The sequence below is a fragment of the Neolamprologus multifasciatus genome, chromosome 3, assembly GCF_963576455.1.
Source record: "Neolamprologus multifasciatus chromosome 3, fNeoMul1.2, whole genome shotgun sequence".
NCBI lineage: Eukaryota > Metazoa > Chordata > Actinopteri > Cichliformes > Cichlidae > Neolamprologus > Neolamprologus multifasciatus.
The window spans coordinates 12,169,721-12,183,033 of record NC_140441.1 but is presented as its reverse complement, the minus strand read 5'-3'; the positions used below and the strand labels follow the sequence as shown (position 1 = coordinate 12,183,033).

Sequence of the window (13,313 nt, the reverse complement as noted above, 5' to 3'; positions counted from 1 at the left end):
TCTGATATCGTCGTGTTGGTGTTGTTCCCAGATCATCATGAAAATGTTGTTCCAGGTTCAACATTGCAAGTGACCAATCACATTATTGTGACGTTATTCTTTTGCGCACCAACCCATTCGTGTATTTATGAAATTCCAATGTTGCAAGGACAATATCAATTCTGCTTAGCGTTTATTAAAGGGTCAGGGTTAGGGTCCGTTGATCGGCGGACAAAGGCGGTTTCTCGCAGCTTAAGTACAGTTTTTTGTTTTACGCCGGTTTTTCCCGAAGTATGACAAAAGTATGACATCAAAAGTATGACATCACAACATTCTGATTGGTCACTTGCAATGTTGACAACAACCTTTAGTATGATGATCTGGGAACAACACCAACACGAGGATATCAAATCGTGCAAGAAACACAGAGACAAACCATAAGGTAGAGGACTCTAAGAACGAAAGACACAGAGGTCAACTCAAACATGCAGACACAGACTTACACAGGTACACAGAGAAACATGAAGGGCAAGGGATCGAAACTAGAAACCATAGAATAACTCACACAAGTACAATAATACAAAAAGCACAAAGAACTAAACATGCTGGGTCAGGGGACCCAGGACCCTGACAGTAACCTAGCAACAATAGAGAAGTGCTCTAAAAAAATGTCTGCGGATACGGCACAAAGGCCGTCACCTAAGTCTTCGATGAACATGATCCGTGTCCCTTTTAGAAGTCTTGTGATCTTAGGTACTAAAACTACCTGGTTACTAGTCAGGTCCAAAAACAGACAACTTGCATTAACAGTTTTGACCATCCTCCCAAATCCTTGGGTCTAACCAATGCGGGAGTTGTTTTCTTAAAACAATGCTTTTTTTTTTTTTTTTTTACCAACAATGTAAAACTGTTAAGTTAGCACATGCTATTAACCCTCTGTTAATGTTAACCATGACGTAGGGCGATGCATATAAATACAGCTCAAACACAAGGAAAAAGCAACTAGAAGACATGTTGATTAGAGCAGGGCGATATGACCAAAAATATTTATCACGATATACATTTGAAAATTCGCGATAACGATATAACTGACGATATAATTGACACTAGACAAGATACTTTACAACTCCACAACTTTATTAGTGCAAAAAAAAACCATCAATGTATTTTCACTTAAACAAGCAGCTGTTTTTTTATGTGAATTAAAGTTATATAAAAATTTAACAGTGCAAATGCAAATTCCTTGCTGACAGTTTAACCAAAAGGCATTTCCAGTGGAAATTGGCCGACATATCCTCAGCATAACCATGTATAATATCCACAAAACTTAAAAAGAGGTTATACACACACAATACGGTAATATTATGTTGAAGCACAGTACGTATCACTCCGCGAGGCTCCGCCTACGATAGCCGTAATGCTCCGACAATCCATCAAGCAGTACGGGGGTAGCTTAGCAAAGTCGTACTAAAACATTTGACAGATTTTCGAGCGCCGTGTAGCACATGAAATCGTTTCGAGGTCAGTAAACACAACCAGAATTCATACATAAGGCACACGGGATTATAAGGGGCACTGTCGATTTTCAGAAAAATCAAAGGATTGATTTTAAGTGTGCCGTATTTTCCAAAAAACACGGTAATAACGAGCATGCGCTACCAAAAATAGTGCTTTGTTGTGTATCTGACGGACGAAAGCTAAACCAGTTCCACACCACTGAAGTTGCAGCATTTTTACAAACCGATTCTGGTTCATCCGTTTCATTTAACGATCCACTTTCGCTCTTCTCATTCTGCGTCGCCGCCATGTGCGTATGTAAACATAGACACTGCGCATGCGCGTTTTACCCATATTCTATCGCGATATTTCATTTTCCTATTGTTGCCCAAAATTACACCGGTATTACCGTGAACGGTATGATATAGCCCAGCCCTAATGTTGATATCGTCAGTGCACACTTAATGCTCTCTCAAACACAACACAAATTACTTTAAAAAGTAGAATGGCACGCAGCTCAATACAACAGAGCGTGACACGACAAAGCCGATAAACTTAAGCCTACATTAAAATAAGCCTACGGTCTATATTGTTATGTCCCGGCATTTATAAGTGCCAAGAAAGGATGCAGAGCCGTCACGGAAAAACTATTCAGTGTGTTGACATTGGATAGCATGTCCACCGCATGGCACTCTGCAACTTCCTTGTTGACACATCACAAACAAAACCAGCTGATCCAAGCAGTGTTATGCAGAGTGCAAGCAAGGACATGAATACACGTAATGAATATTTGGGAAGGCCATTTATGTATTTATTTATTGGAATATCAGATATCAGTATTGGTCTGAAAACATCTGATAATGATCTTTAATGAGAGCACATGGTTATGCAGTGTGTGTTTTTATACAGTAGCTCATGACTTCTAAAGAAATCATTTCTGTGATCGTGTGTGTGCAGTAACTGGATACCTTACAGCTCTAAACACGTAGAAAAATAGGCCAGTGTGTTCAATAGAACAACTAGTCGAACCAACTGAAAGGCCAGGCTTTGGGGACTTTGAGGAAACTGGGCCAAGTTTTCCAAACTTGACACCAACGCTACACATAAACGAAAAAGCTAAAAAGCAAAAGTCTCTGAATCAAAGCCAGCAAACTGTCTGACTGAGATCAGCTCAGCAGCTGCAGCAGAGGCTGAGAGAGCTCAGACTTCAGTAGAAAGCAACTTGAAAGCAACCGAAGCACTGAGCCCAGAGGCACTTACTAACGAACCCTGTTTCACCATCGCTTGCTTTGACTGATTAAAACCCAATAAAACCTCCCTTCGGTCTCTCGTTTTAGATTACAGCTGAGCGCCGCTTTCTATTTTATTTCTATATAATTTCTTTTAAACAGTTTTTTCTTCCTTTTTCTCCTCCGAATCGCTCAACCTGACATGTTTTTAATGAATTAAATCAGCGTGAATGCATGCAAGCAACTCACAAGAGAAGAGTTTTAATAATCATGGCAAACAACAAAGCCATGATTTGAAACATGCCTGTTCTCTTCCTTTATGCTTTGTTTCCACCATGGCTCTGAATCTGTGCATTTCTTTTTCTTCTCCACTGCGTTCTGTTATCCTTCCTCCAGCTCATCGCTCTTTGTTGATTACATGTACGTATGTGTGTCAGAGCATGTAACTGCTCAAGGGCACGAAGCTGACTAGACTCCATTTTCCAGCTGCCTGGACAAGCCAATCAGGGGAAAAGGACTATTGCCACAGCACTGTTGCATGGGGGTTACATCACTAATGGTGAGCAAGAAATATGTTTTTCCAATGTGTATACATATAAATGTGTTCCCCGTGTGTGTCTGTGCGTGCAAATGCATACTCGTATCCAGTGTCTATAAAAAATGACCTCTGTGTTGAATATACAATCAGTAAAGCTCAAGTTACCACCGGCCCTTCTTTTTTCTGTCTGTCTCTGTTGAGATATAAGATTACCACTGGCTCCAGACGGTGAAGCTAATACTCCTCTTCCTTCTCCTCTCAGCGAAGTCTCACCTGACCAGGGGAAGGAAAAAGCCAGGAAGGATAGACGGACTATAGGGATGAGGATGACGGAGGGTGTAAAGGAGGGGCGGAGGGATAGCAGACACTCAGACAGGCAGAAATTTATATAGCGGGCGTAAGAAAGATGAGAAGCGGCGATTGTCTTGTCCACCTGCACGACTGTCGTGAGGTGAACAGACAGGAGAGAGACGCACCCCGGGACAGCCGAGGGAGTCAATACACGGAAACCTAAGATGGCGGCCGACGGGGGGCCCCTACCGCCTCTCCCCTGCTCGTCTTCCCTACTCTTAATTGAACTATGCCAGGGGCCCCATCGGGGTCACCCTCGTATAAACGCAGAGGCGCACACACTCCTGACCCCACCCTTCCCCCAAATGGACTCCATATTGATGAGGTCACTAGATGAGAGGTCAAATCCCAGTGACAGGAAGAGAGATGGAGAGATTGAAAAAGCAGAGTAGAAAAAAAGACAAAGGAGGAAACGGCAAGAAGAGCTCATTTTTCCCACCGATAAGCATCATTCACACAAGTCTGCTGCTGTTTCTCATCTTCATTTAGATAAACAGAACTATATAGTTTGAAAATGTGCAGATTATAATGCAAGATTTATTATATTCTTATTTACTTGGCCCACCTGATAAGTGAAGGAAGTCATGAAACAAATTAAAACTATAAATTAAACAAGGTCTCAATAGACAGGGTGTGTATTCTGCAGACTAGAAATCACCAGCAGTTCAAACATGTCAGTGTTAGCGCTTTTTTTTCAGACTCCACTGAACTAATGTTAGAACTGCGTCGCATTACATGAGAGAACAAAATCTCATCAGCAGCTCAACGGCTGACTGTAGCTGTCTATGTGTGGAGGAAGTGCAATGGTAATAACTTGGCTTGACAGGTTTGTCGAGGTAAATGGTTCAGTCGTACTGAAGTAAAACCAGGATGGTAAACTCTTCGTGAATTGCGTTGAATTTTTCTGCTGTTTTCTGGGACCAACTGCAAGTCGCTGTGGTGACCGGCTGTTCACCTCGAGCGTTCTGGGCGAACACATCACAAGGAGATTGCACAGGTTCCCCGATGGGACACAAACGGCCTCCAACCTGTCACAGTCCGACTCAGACTGACTTGCTGCGTAATTTATAATTGCCATCATGTTGCAGTTAATATGAGTCAGTCAACTAGAGCTGGGCGATATATCGAGTTTTTAAAAAATATCGATATATTTTCATACGAGATATAAGATGTGACAATATCCTTTATATCGATATAGTCTATGTTACGTTATAACTATACTTGTGAAGCCACAAGTTTGCCTCTCTTTCGTCCACTTTTGTTTCTGCGCAACGTTACTCGGCCTCGCCTCTCCTTCACTGAACACAACTCCCCCCTCCTCCCCCATCGCTTCACCTGCAGGCAGCGACAAGATGGACACGGCAAATCTCCGTTAGCGAGTTGTGGGGCTGGACGGCGTCAATGTGTTAGTGAGCTAACCGCGCTAATGAGCTAACCATGCTAACAACATGCAGCCCACAGGCGCTGCACAGCCTAAAATCCCTTCATTTTCTCAAAAGTTGACAGCGCGCCTTATGTATGAATTCTGGTTGTGCTTACTGACCGCGAACCGATTTTATGTGGTACACGGCGCTCAGCAATATGTCAAAAAATGTTTTAGTTTGACTTTGCTAAGCTACGGAGCTGCACCGCTTGATGGCAGTGTTGCCAACTCCTTAGTAAGGAAAATCGCTATTGGCTGTCCTAAAAGTCGCTAGAAGTCGCCAGATGATGTCATCACCTAATTTGCATAATTTGTCATGCTAATGTAATTGTAACCTACGTTGTTGGAGAGAGAAATAACATCGTGGAAGAGACATAAAGTGAGTAAAAAACGTCCTAAATGCAGTTAGAATTTATTTAGAACTACAAATTAAATTTCTTTTAGCAATTATTGTTTTTTAATGTCACAATTCCAACCCTGCTTCTTTACCCGGGCTTGGACCGGCAAAAGTGACCCGAAATTGGCACTCTGGTGGAGTTACTTTGTGTGTGAGAGTGTGTGTTTAAGTAGTTTTAAACCTTGTGGTCCACAAAACAGCATAACAGTAAAGGAAGAACTGACTGCATTACAGTCAATGTGGGAGCAGAGGCTTCGCTCATGCGCGATTCATTTGCAGTTTGGACGCACAGGTGTGAACGTCTCCTGCCCTGATAGCAGCTGGGGGAGGACTATCCTCCGCCCGTGAGCGCTTTGGCACGGGTGAGGCGCCCACGGCAGCACCGCTGCTTGTTGAGAGTAAGAGCGATATGCGTGTTCACGTCAAAAAGTCGTCATAAATAAGTCTCCAATAATACCAGAAAAAGTCGCCAGATTTGTCGCTAGTCGCTTTTTAGAAAAAAAGTCGCTAAGGGGGTCTGAAAACTCGCTAAATATAGCGACAAAGTCGCTAAGTTGGCAACACTGCTTGATGGATTGTCGGAGCATTACAGCTACCGAGGAGCCTCGCGGAGTGATACGTACTGCGCTTCAACGTAATATTACCGTCTTGTGTGTGTATAAGGACCATAAATGGCACCTGTTAAGAGACGTGGTTACAAAGAGGATTTCAAACTCAATGCTGTCAGTCACACAGTAGAAGTTGGGAACAGAGCAGCTGTGAAATCTGTCTTTGTTACTATGCTCAGCGTCTTTTAGTTTACATTTTGACTGCACAATTATGAGCTTTTTGTTATGCACAAAAACAACATTGTTTTCTTTTATTTATGGAGCATGATTATTTAATAAATGCTGATAATTTATTTTTGAGTAATTTCTTCATGTAAATCTATGCTGTATGTAAATAAAAATACCTGTGTGACATCTGGGACACAGTTTGACTAAGAACTCTCTTTTTGTTCTTAACTTATGGCTTTAAAAAAAATATTGAGATATATATCTTATATCGCCACCCAGCTAAAGAATATCGAGATATGAATTTTGGGTCATATCGCCCAGCCCTAAGTCAACTCCAATAAGCCCAACTAGTCTGTGATGCATTTAACTGCAATCGGGGACTTGACTAACTGGTAACACTAAAAGCAAGGCTGATGACCTCCTATGTCATGTTTCTGTAAAAACACTGTCCTGTTGCAACTACGTCACTATTTGTAGAGAAACTTCCTACATTTGGGGCGATCGTGGCTCAAGAATTGGGAGTTCGCCTTGTAATCGGAAGGTTGCCGGTTCGAGCCCCGGCTTGGACAGTCTCGGTCGTTGTGTCCTTGGGCAAGACACTTCACCCGTTGTCTACTGGTGGTGGTCAGAGGGCCCGGGGTGCCAGTGTCCGGCAGCCTCGCCTCTGTCAGTGCGCCCCAGGGTGGTTGTGGCTACAATGTAGCTTGCCGTCACCAGTGTGTGAATGGGTGGATGACTGGATGTGTAAAGCGCTTTGTGGTCCTTAGGGGCTAGTAAAGCGCTATATAAATACAGGCCATTTACCATTTCTGTTTCAGATCAGATGAACTTATGGCTGGACTCTCAAAATGTAAAGATTAAGTGAACTTCTGTGTATGTAGATGGCAACGGATTTGCAATTTTTGCTGATTTACCATAGTTATTGCAAAAATTGTTCCATTGTTATTACAAAAAGATTGCATGCAACTTGACCCTATTCAAACATAAACTGATAGCTGGTGTATTTTTTTTATAAAGCAGTTGAAGATAATACAACACAAACTCTTGGAGAGAATAGAAAGTCAGACAGAGATTCATGTTTTGAAATGACGGGAAGCATGTGCACGTAGAGTGGGCACCAAAAAATTGAAGTACAAGTCAGACGAGTGGTAACAGACATGATCCACGTCACCATTTCAAAGGCAATGAGACTGCTAGTTAATTGCATATCTTTGCAATCATTTTGATTATGCTGCACTCTCCAAACAGCTTCCTGTTTGCATGTTTTCTGCTGCTCACTAGAATTGAAAAACTCTCAAATAAAGCCATTAGCACAGGGAAGACATCTGGCTCTCAGACTGCATCATTTTTAAGCAGAACTGGGTTCAGATGCTTAAAAGTGTAGATTCATGATTCATGATTAAAAATCTCAGGTTTTTGGAAACAAGCCTAATTACAATGATCCAAATCTGACGTAGAGACATTCATCCGTGCAACCTCAGATAGTTGTGGCTATTTCTAGTTTCTATACCTCTAATTTATCACATATACCTGTACGCCAGCTGTGCAGAAATATCTCAGTCGTCGTTATTACATGTCAGAGAAGATCAATGACTAATTGTCACAAAAAGCTAATGTCAAGCCCTGTGATCCATCTTACATGTCCAGAGCTTCCTCTAATAACTGCGCGTACATCTGTGGCTGTTATTACAAGAAACAAACTGACATAACGCTGCTCAGCACACACTCGTATTGTGTATGATCACCGCTGCCTTCACGTGTTGAGATGAACTATGGACACTGAAGAGCTCTGAAGTGCACCTGTGCAGCCTGAGGCATGTACAACACTGAGGGTGGAAATAAGGAACAGCCATAAAAAAGGGAATTGATTTGGTTCCAAATTTTAAACCTAAAGCAGAACAGTGTGCGGCACTGCAACGACATGAAGAGCTGAGTGTTACAAACCTGCATGTAAAAACAGTTGTTCTACAGCTTCAAAATGTCACTATTTTACAAATTAAAAAGGGCAGATCTTAAGCATTTTATCTAAAAGGGTCATCGCGCAGCACCTTGCCTGCTCCATAACCGTTCTTACAGCTGTTTTAAATCAAGGGTTGGACCCTGCCAGGCTTTTGTCACAAGTTGTGTGCAGAAGGGGCACAAACGTCCTCTGAAAATGAAGCTAAACTTCATTTTTTATTATATATACTGCATATCTGTGTATTTGTGCGATTGAACAGTATCTGTTACTACACTGCAGACTATAGCATATGCTAATGGGGACAATGTAGACCAGCGGTCCCCAACCTTTTTTGCGCCACGGACCGGTTTATGCCCGACAATATTTTCACGGACCGGCCTTTAAGGTGTCGCGGATAAATACAACAAAATAAAACTAGTACGGTACCGAAAAAAAGAAGATTTATTCATAACACACGTGAAAAGACCCAGGAAAACCGAGTTAACGATAAAAACGATAACAAAATAACGCTGAAAACTAGGGATGCACTGATACCGATACTGGTATCGGGTATCGGGACCGATACTGTAAAATGTGTGTGTACTCATACTCGTAAAAGTTAACCGATACCAACTTATTTCATTAATCAGAGGGTGGCTTGTCATTTCTGTTGTAGTTTTTTAGATTGGCCACTAGGGGGACATCCCACGCTAAACAGGCACAGGGTTAGGCGAGTCAGACTGGCGGCTCCAGATAAAAAAGAGAAACTGGAGGCTGCTGTAGCTAGGCTAAACAAAATGTCAGCAGTGTGGACCGGAACAGCCAACTTTAACTCAGGTTTTGGAAAAGCGAAGAAAAATGTCAAGAGAAAATCCACGGGCAGTTAAAATAACAGAGGCTCTGACTCATTTTATCGCTCTGGATGACCAGCCAATGCCAGTCGTGGAAAACATAGGATTGCACCGTCTTCTCAGCATACTCGAGCTGCGATATGAAATTCCCAACCGCCCATACTTCAGGGAGATAATGGTGCCAAAACTTTCTGAAGAGGTAAAGACAAGCAGTGTGTGCGCGATGTCAGTCCTTGGTTTAACGGCACAGTGGACTGATGATCCACGGGCAGATGAGGAGTTTGTTCGTCAATGCCAAATACTTTCGTTATTTTGTTTGTTTGTTTACAATATGGACACTCTGCAATAATTTAAAAGTTTATTTTATTCTCAAACCTAATTTGTATTTATTTTATTCCAAACAGAAGTGTTTATTTATTATTCTGAAAGCTCGAGACAGTGCCAATAGTTCAGTGATATTTTGTTAAATTACAATGTGGAGACTCTGCAATAATTTAACAGAAGTGCTTATTTTTCACTTGAAATTTTTTTGTGGTCATTTTTATTAAGATTTTATTTTTTATTGGCAGCGAATAAAATAAAACCTGTCTTCCAATTCATTGCATTTGTGTGTGTGTGTGTGTGTGGTAGAAGTATCGGTTTTTGTACTCTGTATCGGCAAGTACTCAGATCCAAGTATCGGTATCGTATCGGTTTAAAAAAATTGGTATTGTTGCATCCCTACTGAAAACTGATAAAAACCCTGAAAACCACACATTTCACACCTGAGCCTCAACTCTCGCGGCCCGGTACCAAACGACTCACCGTTGGGGACCGCTGATGTAGACCACTTAATGTCATTAACATTGAGGGACTTGTACAGTGTAGCCTGCATGCAGTAGAGCCACACATGTCCAGTGTGTGATGATATATCATGACAGCTTCGTCGTTTTATCTTTCAAAGTCTTGTATAATGCTTTCTGTTCCCACAGAATACATTTGAACAAATGTGAGCTGCAGTGTAAATAAGGAAAACTGCGGCCCTTGAAACTCTCCTTTCTCTAAATATCACAAACTAGCGACTCAGATGCCACAGAAACTTTGACCTGCACATCTGTATTTACTTCTTTTTCTTTATCTAATTCATGCACAGCTTGCTATAATTACAGATTCAGCAGTCATCAAGGCAGAGGCAGAGTCTTATCTGCGCCTGAATTCAAAAGTCTTTCCTATCCTGCGACTAATACTGGAGAGAGAAGTGAATTTGCCATCTACTGCAATGTTGCAGAGGGTAGCTTGGTATTTTCACAGAAAGCCAGAGACAAAAATAACTCTGTAGCAGAGAGACAAAGAGACAGAGAGCAAGGGAAGGAAAAAGAGTGAAGATGGAAAGTGTGATCTTTCGCTTTCATCGTTCTCCTCCCTCCATGTTTTTCATGTCTGACGTTAAATTTCTACTTCTTCATCCTCCACCGGTCTCTCTCTCTCTCTCTGTGGGTCTCTGTGGAGGGGCAGTCAGCAGTGATCAGAGAGATAATAAACTGTCACTGCACCGAATGGCAACGCACAAGAGTGGCAAAGAGAATTTCTGTGTACACAGATAAATACTGGCAGTAGCAGTGTGTTCTGTAAATTCACCATGACACCTGCTCTACCCTCACCCCGTCTTTTACTCGCTGTTCTTTTCTCCCCCCCTCCTCCTTCTATTTGAATCTTGTTTTTCTGCTTCTCTCAAAATCTTGCCTGTGAAGCCGAGAGAGAGAGAGATTACTGAAAATCCATCTTTCAGACGTGTGCAGAGCCGAAGAGTCAGAACGCGCATGGGAACGCGCAGGCGAGACGCCGAATGTGCACAAACGCACACAAGCGACTACGACTGAAACACATGCTCGCTGAAATGCAGCGATGCAAACTTAGACTGTCTGACACTTCCACAGATACTTGAATGCTTTGATCTTAACACTCGTTCTGCTCTCGGTCCATTTTCACTTACCTCTTCTTTGCCATTTCTTCTGTGCTGTCTCTTTTAGTTTAGATTTTTTTCTCAGACGGAGACTGCAGTGAAGGAAAGAGGGAAAAAACTGAAAACGGAGGAAAGCGGGGAGAAAAGACTGAGCTCAGCCAGATGCTTTTTGCTTCTTCTATTTCTGAGCTGCAAGCTCAATGTGTGTGTGTGTGTGTGTGTGTGTGTGTGTGTGCTACTGCTATTTTTAAACTTCTACACAGCGACTGACAAGGTTATTATCGTTAACGAAAACTAACGAAATAACGAAAACTAGAAGTGAAAAAACATTTTTGTTAACGGAAATAAAAATAAAAACAAAAAAAGGAAAACTAACTAAAACTGTAATGAGTGTTCACAAAACTAAAATTAACTGAATTTATAGCAAAAATGTGTTTAGTTTTCATTGATGTGTGCGTGTCATACAAGAGTCAAGGGTGAAAATGAAGTTTAGTTTACAGATTTTTTTCTTGCTGTCTCATTATGCCAGCAGGTGGCAGCACGTTAGTCGAGTCGTCTGTGTTGCTGCTCCGTCCACGCGCAGAATCATGTCAGGAAAAGTCAGGAGCCAGAGTCCAATTTGGGATTACTTTGAATATGACTGTGTTTTGGATAAAGCAAGTGTCTTGTAGTGGAAAGAGACAAATTATGAGGGACATTTCTAAAGGGAAAAAAATCCCACAAACCTTAAAGTGCACTTGAAAAGCTCACACAAGAAGGCTAACCTAGCTTACCTTGAGAAGGTAAGGGAGCACACTCAACCCTCATCCCCAGAAAACAGAAGCTAACCCCAGGCAAGGCAGCGTGATGCATCCCGAGACAACAGGACGGGGATATCTACACAACTGTGTGAGTCAGTTACCTTCAAAAAGTTTATCAATTCACTTGAACCAAAATTACGAACACCCGGTGCTGCGAGAGTTTATAGTCTCATTGGGGCCAAGATATACATTTTATAGTTGCCTGGTATCAGTGGTTGTTCATCTGCCTTTATTTATTTATTTATTTATTTATTTAAAGAACCCATAGGTGGGAATGTGAGTTGTCTGTCTCTGCGTGTTAGCCCTGCGACAGACAGGCGACCTGTCCAGGGTGCAGTATGGTAGCTGGAATAGCAACATACCCAAGGATGAGCAGAATGACTGATATGATGAAACTGGGATTTTGTTACACTTAATTATTGCAAACACAACTAAAACTATAACTGAAACTAATCAAAACTAAACTGAAACTAAGGATTTTCAAAAAAATAAAAACTAAACTAAACTAGCAAACAATTGGTAAAAACTGATTAAAACTGATATAAAATTGAAAATCTGAAGTCAAAACTAAATAAAAACAAAAACTAATGAAAATTGCAAAACTATTAAAACCCTGGCGACTGACTCCTTGCTTCTTTTTCAGTAAGTCCTCCTGACTGCACAAGTGCACACTAGGAAACTTTCTCAGCCCGTGCACATGTGTATAATGTTTTCCATCGTTCCGACTGTTCAGGTGGAGCACGTGCGTGTGTGCATGTGCTCTTCAGGAGTCACTCCTGTTTACTAAAGCGTCTACGAATGGTCACTTTTTGTTATTGCGAGCATTTGGTTACCATTTGAACAAACCTGTTACGTTTATGCTGTGTTCATACACAAAAGAGACACACACACACTCGCGCAGTATCAATACGAGAAGCGTGGTGATAACCCAAGTGGAACCAGTGGGAGAGCTAAGAGCCAGATGGGGCTCCTGCTTTTGATCTCCTCTTTACACACACGCACACGCACACACAGCTAACACTACTAATAATGCCTGTAATTGCTTTGTTTTCACATGAAGTGCGGTTCACCGTCTCCCTTCCTCTCCCAATTTCCCACTCATTTCTCTCCATCTCTCCATCTCTGGCTCTGAATTGATTGAGAAGATTATTATGAATGAATGCTCGGGGGCTATGGGATGGCCATGGCGTGTGTGAATGCGTGTGTTATGTCATTGCAAAGGCAGCCATGCTCTATTAGGGGAGTTTGATTCATAAGTAGGAAGCGTCAGGTCAGTGATTCCCCTGGCATCAGTAGGCACGTTGATCCATTAAACACGCACAGACACACGCACAAGGGGAAAAAAGAGGCAGCAGAAGGTGAAAAATGTGCCTGCGAGTGACAAATATGAACAAAGAGAGGATGAGAATCAGGAAGCAGGAAGCGTGGAGGGAGGAAATGTGAGGACGAAGGAAACAGGAGGAGGGGAGAGACACAAATAATGTAGGGAGAGCAGAGTCTTTGTTTCTGCTTCTGTCAACTTGTGGGATGACGTGCTGTATAACTCCGCTTGTCCCAAAAACAAAAAAGACATTCTTTGTGGAGCTTAGCC

At 42.0% G+C, this 13,313-nt stretch overlaps 1 long non-coding RNA gene across 4 annotated transcripts in view; it reads right to left on the bottom strand.

Annotated features, from left to right (window-relative positions):
* Positions 1-13,313, bottom strand: part of LOC146521623 (uncharacterized) — a 91,276-nt gene that overhangs the window by 53,352 nt on the left and 24,611 nt on the right. For 2 of the 4 annotated variants that reach the window (XR_014870450.1, XR_014870456.1), the window contains exon 3: positions 1-13,313. This exon is cut by the window's left edge; it is cut by the window's right edge and continues 19,023 nt beyond it. This is a non-coding gene — a long non-coding RNA (uncharacterized LOC146521623). The other 2 variants (XR_014870461.1, XR_014870449.1) reach the window with 2 other exon arrangements.